This window comes from Strigops habroptila, chromosome 3 (genome assembly GCF_004027225.2).
Source record: "Strigops habroptila isolate Jane chromosome 3, bStrHab1.2.pri, whole genome shotgun sequence".
Lineage (NCBI taxonomy): Eukaryota > Metazoa > Chordata > Aves > Psittaciformes > Psittacidae > Strigops > Strigops habroptila.
Window position 1 is genome coordinate 86,296,436 of NC_044279.2, and position 7,685 is coordinate 86,304,120.

At 42.7% G+C, this 7,685-nt stretch overlaps 1 long non-coding RNA gene across 1 annotated transcript; it reads right to left on the bottom strand.

Annotated features, from left to right (window-relative positions):
• Window positions 1-752: 752 nt before the first annotated feature.
• On the bottom strand, window positions 753-2,164 carry LOC115604707. The gene is made up of 2 exons (XR_003990386.1): window positions 1,957-2,164; window positions 753-1,120 (listed from the first exon to the last, which is right to left on the bottom strand). It is a non-coding gene; the product is annotated as an uncharacterized LOC115604707 (long non-coding RNA).
• Window positions 2,165-7,685: the final 5,521 nt, after the last annotated feature.

Below are 7,685 nucleotides of genomic sequence, written 5' to 3' on the forward strand. Positions count from 1 at the left end.
TAATGGAGGTGCCACAAGCGCCCCAGACCTTCCCACTGCTGCCATGCAGGTGTAGAACATTGCCCCTGCAACCCAAAAGCCCACCTCCTCTTTAGCTTCACATTATAATAGCTTGCGTCATGCAGCCCAAAGCTGCCCAAGCCTTTTTTGCTGTGATAACACATTTAAAATTCTAGCATCCAATGATTTCTGTCACTTGATTTCCAAAACTGCTCAAGAAGCTTTTTTTTGGTATTACCCTTCTTGTACAAGAAAAGGATTTCAGTACCAAGGTGTCAGACACAAACTGCCAGACAGCATGTGAAACGTGAGCACTCTATAAATGAAAATAGCTATAGTCTCTCCTTCACAGTGCACTAAAACTGGGAATATTAAGCCACAGAGCCATATTTAATTGTTTTGAAGACACTATTAATCTAGCAGGTTGTTAAATGAAGAAACATAGTAGACCTATTATTTTTAACAAAGCAGTGTAAGATTTATGGTCAAAATTTAACCACGGGACATAGGAAATGGGAGACAAAAATGTGAGACATGAAAATTACAGTTGTAAAATATGTTATGAAAAATAAGAAATAATGGAAAGAGGCTGTGCTTGTGACAGTTGTGTAATAGATACGTCCCATAAAGTCGTTCCTATTTTAAGGTGATTAATTTTGAAACTGTGTGCCAAGTAAAATGCAATTAAAACCACCTCGAATCCTCAAAAGAAATGAATAAACAAATACCCATAAATCATTCTAAAAATAAGATCCAGTAAGTCCAAGCTTTTAATGGCTTGTGGTACTGATACAGAAATCAGTGGTTCCTGCATTGAAAGAGGTTCCTGGAACTGCTGAGGCAGCGATCCTGATGCGCTGTATGGATTCCCGAATTATACCTATGTGCTGGAGGCATGGAACTGTGGTGAGCTGTTCATAGTGATTTTTGCTAGCCTTTTCCTGCTAGTAAAAATTCCCTGTTTATAGTTTTATACATCCACCCTTCTGGTCAGCAGGGAGCTGTGTAATCTTCTTGTACATACAGGCAGCTGGATGAAGTACACTTAGAGAGAACGGCTCAGCACTTGCCGGATCAATGCACAGGAATGGCTGCTCACACTCTCTCTGTAATTTTTCCACTGATAAGAGAAAAAGCAATTATTGGCTTCTGGGAATCTGCACTCAGAGTTCTGAAACAGGGATTATACTTGCCAGGGAATTTTTTGCTTTCCATTTCCCCTTTTAGATGCCGTTGACTGGGCAGAACAGTACTTTCCCCTGCAAAGCACTCAATCCCAGGACTCAAGGATGGCAGAACATGCTGCCCAGTTCTCGTTTAAGGGGAAATCTCCCAGTAATGCAAAGTGGGAGAGCTGCTGTGATTAAAAGGACTGCAGAGGGGCTATTCTTTTCATAGCATTTATTGCAAGCTCCAGTGTGACAGCATGTTTGAATTTCTGGAATTGTCAAAATAAACCTTTCTGTTAGGGCAGCCAACTGGGCCTGAGGAACTGGATTTCAGTAATTCCCAGGACTTCAGAACCAATGAATGGCATAAGTAAGGGAAGTAGGACAAATGTCACAGCGCTGCTAATGTCCTAAGGTAACTGTTTAGGCACAGACTTTTATTACTTCTGTAGCCAAGTATTGTCCAACAAGACAACTGTGAATACACGGGAACACCAGAGCTCTTCAGCAGAGGTCATCAGTCACATTTTGCAAAGACAGCACTTAATTACAGAAAAGAACAGGGAATGAACTATTGGTTTATGAGCAGATATAAGCTACACTTAGGGTGAGGGGAAAAGGGACAGAGAAGAGGAAGGTATCAGGAGGTCTGATAAAATACAGAGATATAAAGAGACGGTAAAGCCTTCTCATAAGGGCCGTGCCCCCATGAAGTAGCTTGATACATAATAACCCATAAAGCTGCAGGGTTAAACAGAACACAGTCTGAAGCTGATCAGCATCTTACCCTGCTGCATGTAGAGCTCCCGCTGGCTTCACCAGCTTGACGCTTCTCCTTTGTAACTTTCCAACAAGTGCTTTGGTTTAGTCACATTCTTAGAGAAATTCTTGAGGAGGTGGGTGACTGGAGAGAGAAGTGAAAATTTTTTCCAGTATTCTGACTCCTTTTCTGCCATTGATGCATGCAAAAAAGAAGAGTTTCCATAAGGAGGGGGGAAGTTGCGTACTGAAGCGTTCCTTCCCTTACCTCTCCGACAGAATGAAAATCAACTACCCTGGCTTGAGTCCCTAAAACCAGAAAAGACAAAACCTGCACCACAGAAATGAAAAATAGAATGTAAAAATCAATAATGTTCCTTAGGCAAGCCAGTGAGAAAGTCTGGTTCAGCTGCAGTTTGAAGCTGCCACTTCAACAGGCTATTTTTGAGTTACCTTGTTACTGCACAAAATATCTCAAATCAATCATGTCAGTAGTTTTTGTCACTTCAATTTCCTTGAGTCTATTACAAAGGACATTCCACGTCACAAAAACAGAAACCACAGCTTGAGAGTGGTTGCCAGCAGGCCATTCTGTAAGAATTTTAATGATGACTACAGTTAGAACCCCAGAGGCACCACTGCTCCTGTAAGCTGCTGATGGCTCCAAGGCCACGTTAACCAGGACCATGGGAAGCTGAAGGCTGTATCCCATTCCCTACATATCAGACTTGCATTACGTTATGTCAGTACCAATAAAGAAAACGGGAGTAATTCAAGCTCCAAGTCAGTTTTAACCCTTCTATTGAATCCCTCCACAGTTAGGATGGGCAATGCTAACTTAAGGAAGGAAAAAGCTCATCCTTTTCTGGGGTGTTATATGTCACAAATAAACATACCAGAGCTACAGTACAAAGTGCTTTTGGTAAATGTAATGGATACTGACTCATTCGATAGGTTTCACATAGGAGAACACTGCCTGCATCATGCATGTGCTGCAAATATGCACCTACATAATCACTTCTTTCTTAACTCTTCCAATTGACAGAAGACATTATTAAGCCTCACTTTTAGTATGGACCAGATGTGACTAAATTGAAAATAGGTATTTTTTATTTGGAAAGCCTCACGTGGAGGCTGTAACACTGCTGGCACTGTTGTTACTACAGATACTTGGATAAGACTGCTCAAGTTCAGAGAAGTAAGATGTTAGAGAGCTTTATTCTCCAATAGCTCTTTCTGAAACTTTCTGAATCCTTTTGGAATCATAATTATTTAGGTATGGAATGAGCATTTGTACCTACTGCCTACAGAAACCTTAATGGTCTATTTGTAGTAGTATCAGGCTTAATCCAGATGTACTAGGTACGCTGTTGGTTGAGTTTTTGGATTTCCACCCCTAGCCCTTATATAGATGGGCTTGTAACACAGAAAGATATTGCTACCTGTGGCATCATCATTGCTTTTGTGCCTGCTTAACTTGGACCAGATGGTGAAGTCACCGCCTAACTCTATCACTATCAGCTGTATTTTACCTGAATAGACAGTTTTATGCAGAAAGCCATTGCTCTCCCCCTGGCGCATGCTCTGCACTGCACGCTGACCCCAAGGCACATGGAAGGCTACCACAGATTGGATTTTCAAAGTTGAAAAGTTTGACCTAAGGCTCATTTAAGTGTCATACTCAGTTAGCGTTCAGGCCATCAGGATGGATGGAGACATCCAGCTTTCTTATGCCCTCCTGAAAATCCCAGCCAGGAGCTTCCATCTCTTCCTTTGTGTACACAGATCATTCTGATTCACACGCTTCATGAAGAAGTATATAAGCAGGCAAGTATTACCACTCTGCCTTGAATTTGCTGGGATGCTTCCAAATCACTTCCATTTCCAGAAGCAATTAAAACAGGTGCTTTGTCTCTGCAAAGCAGCTTAAGTTAAAATCCTGATACCACTTGCTGCTCTCACATGGGGTCATGGTCATTAAATATTTAAGCCAAAACAACAGTAAATTGAGATGAGAGAGCAGCAATGTTTAGCAGATAAAACTCTGCCAGTCTGGACTTCTCTCTCTGTCTCTCTGAGGATCCATCTGCTTTAAGAGATCAGTGTAACCACAAGGGACAACTCCAAATACTGTTTAAAAACCAGAAGCTTAAATGAAAATGAGAACTGAGCTTCTGACCTTACCTAAGGTCATCTTACCACGTCAAGGCTGGGGTTATTTCCAGGGCAGAATGTGAGAGCTTTCACTGTGGCTGCTTGAATAGTACTTTGCCTGTGGATTAATTGATGACTTAGGCTTCTCTTTCTTACCGGCCTTTACAATTCAGAGGAACACACACAGGATTTCTTCTGAAACAGCTGAAGTAAAAAGACAAAAGTAAGCTAACCTCCTGACCTGTAAAATAACCTGGTATAGAAACTCATTCAATGTAGCTGCTTGCTGTTTCTGGGAAAGGGAAAAGAAGGGGTTTGCAAAAGGAAACAATAATTTGTGTACTGTTTAACAGGGGAAACTACCACAGCAATTTGTTTCTGATGAATTTACTTAGCATAGAGAGTAAATCCAACATGGACCAAGTGGTGATAAAGCATGTCATAGGCAAGGACTGGGCAGATTTAAAGAAAAGGACTTCCACTGCTCTTACTGGCATTTAAGCCAAGGAAATGCTTAAGTGAGATGGCAAAGCAGCTTTTTAGAAGATAAACCTCTTCCTTCATCCCTGGCCTTCTGTTTTCAAACCTCTAGCCAATGAATATTTTTTCACTCAGGAATTCCAAGCAAATACCAAGCTCAGAGGAAGGTGAGATCTGCTCTGGGTTCCTTGGAAGAGCAGAGCTCCCTGAAAAACTTGCTTTTCCAAACCTCACATCTGTTGAGAGATATCATGAAACAGAAACACAAAACCCTATTCACTGACCAGGTGATGGTGATGTGATTCAACATGCAGCCAGACACAGAAAACAGCAACTTGAGAACAGCTCAACACATCAGTCCAAACATCCATCTAACCCAGTACCTTCCTCTGCAAATGGCCAATAGCCATGATTTAAAAGGATGATTTAAAAAACAAAGCCAGTGACTATTGTGAAAGCTTTCCAGCTGCCAGGCTGAGGAAGGGCTGGGCAGTGGGAAGAAGCATGGTGATTTATAGAATCATAGAATCGTAAGGGTTGGAAAGGACCTTAAGATCATCTAGTTCCAACCCCCCTGCCATGGGCAGGGACACCTTGCCCTAAACCATGTGGCTCAAGGCTCTGTCCAACCTGGCCTTGAACACCGCCAGGAATGGAGCATCCACAACCTCCCTGGGCAACCCATTCCAGTGCTTCACCACCCTCACTGTAAAGAACTTCTTCCTTATATCTAATCTAAACTTCCTCTGTTTAAGTTTGAACCCATTACCCCTTGTCCTACCACTACAGTCCCTAAGGAAGAGTCCCTCCCCAGCATCCTTGTAGACCCCCTTCAGATACTGGAAGGCTGCTCTGAGGTCTCCACGCAGCCTTCTCTTCTCCAGGCTGAACAGCCCCAACTTTCTCAGCCTGTCTTCATATGGGAGGTGCTCCAGCCCTCTTATCATCCTCGTGGCCCTCCTCTGGACTCGCTCCAACAGCTCCATGTCCTTTGTATGTTGAGGACACCAGAACTGTACGCAGTACTCCAAGTGAGGTCTCACAAGAGCAGAGTAGAGGGGCAGGATCACCTCCTTCGACCTGCTGGTCACGCTCCTTTTGATGCAGCCCAGGATACGGTTGGCTTTCTGGGCTGCAAGCGCACACTGCCAGCTCATGTTAAGCTTCTCGTCAACCAACACCCCCAAGTCCTTTTCTGCAGGGCTGCTCTGAATCTCTTCTCTGCCCAGCCTGTAGCAGTGCCTGGGGTTGCCCCGACCCAGGTGTAGGACCTTGCACTTGCCTTGGTTAAACTTCATAAGGTTGGCATCGGCCCACCTCACAAGCGTGTCAAGGTCCCTCTGGATGGCAAAGTGTTTGTGGTTTGCTGCAGCATCCCACCAGCCCACTAGCAAGAACACCTACTCTGCTGGCAGTGGTACCCAGGAGCTCATGTGTGAAGCACACTCCCTAGCTTAGAACCCATTATTTCTGCTCAGCTTCTAGGCAGCTTTTAACAAAAGAAGGAGCGCCAAGTTCCAACCCCATGCACCAAAGAGGAGGGAGGAAAAGGGAGACCTCCATGGGACTGCAATATGAATGGACGTGTTCAGCTTAAGTATATAAATCCCAGTGAACTTAAAGGAGGCTACTCTGCAAGTTTCTGTTTGGTGTGTGACAGAGTTTGTCATCACCTCAGCATTCTCCAGAGCTATGCTATTGCACGAGGGCTGCAATACTGGTATTTTCTCTCTCATGTTTGCCCAGGAATCTCCAGGACAGCTCAATGTTCCTATCTGCATTTAAAAAAAGGATTAGAAGACGAAATAGGTATTTTTTTAGGTCTGTTCTGGGTTGATTTGATTTACATTCCAATCTGTTTGCAACAAGGTGCAGGATGATATCTGAAAATCCACCTGAAGTTAGTAGTTACACACAGGTATGCATATATATATATACACATGAAAATATATAGAAAAATATGTATAAACAGAGACTCAAATCTTACACATTCCCCAAATGAAATCACAGGACATTTGGCAATTTCTAACCAGCATACCATTGTCACTCCTGCCAGAGGCTTGCCCATTAAGCTTATCACTTAATAGGCTTTATCTGCCTTTCTTCCTAGCAGTTTCATATAAGTTCAGTTTAAATTCATAGAGCTACTATAATGACTAGAAATGAGAGATCTCATTTTTAAATGTAGCTCAAGTCCTAAATGTTTGTTGCCTTCTAATGTTCTTGTTTCTCCACTCTGCTGAGAAAAGCAGGAGAGAAGAATGGGAAGAAATGCAACTGCCTGAGCACTGGAACTCATCAACCCTGACTTCCTGCAGGTTGCTGTCACATGTTTGCTTGTGAGCACTGACAGCAGCTTGCCCTTTGATTGGAAATTTAAAAAGACTCTTTCTCAAGTCTCAAGCTGTGTACAGTAATGCTTCCTTTGTAGGAACTCTGATACCTGTGTGGGTTTATCAGCTTCAGCTGAGTGAATTCAGCAGTTGCGGGGGAACAGGAACAACGATGAGCTTGTAGGGGCCCAAGCATTCTGCTGGTTTTAATGGACTTCAAGTAATAACGAAGCAAGTGTGATTAAAACATATTCCATACCTTACAGTTTCCAACATTAATCTGAAACCTTAGCTTTTTCCCAGCTTTCTTCAGCCTCCTGTTCAGTGTTGACTTCAGGACAAGTGACAGGAGAAGGCCTAAAACTCAAGTGCAGCATTCAGCCTCAGATGAATGTTCATCATCTAAGGGAAAGTTCATCATCTAATGGACTTCAAGACAAATTTAAACCATCAGTAACTGCTAGCACCCATTCGTTTTGCTCACAGCCACCATCATGCACCCAGCCTTCCCTTGTCAGATCCTGAGCAATGGTACAATGTCCTCTATTAAAAAACCCAAATGATTAGAATTTGTAAACTTGGATTCTTATTAGCAAAGAACTGCAACTTGAAGAAAACATGTATTTAAAATCTTAAAGGAAGAAAAGGGCTTAGCCAACCACTATTCAATATAAAGTGTCTTAGGAAAGCTCTCATCTAATGATTCCTCTTGAGTGCCATGTAGCATGAAACATAATCCATTTTCTATTCAATTATTTGCTATTTGCTCCCTTGCTGCTTTGTTGGAAGA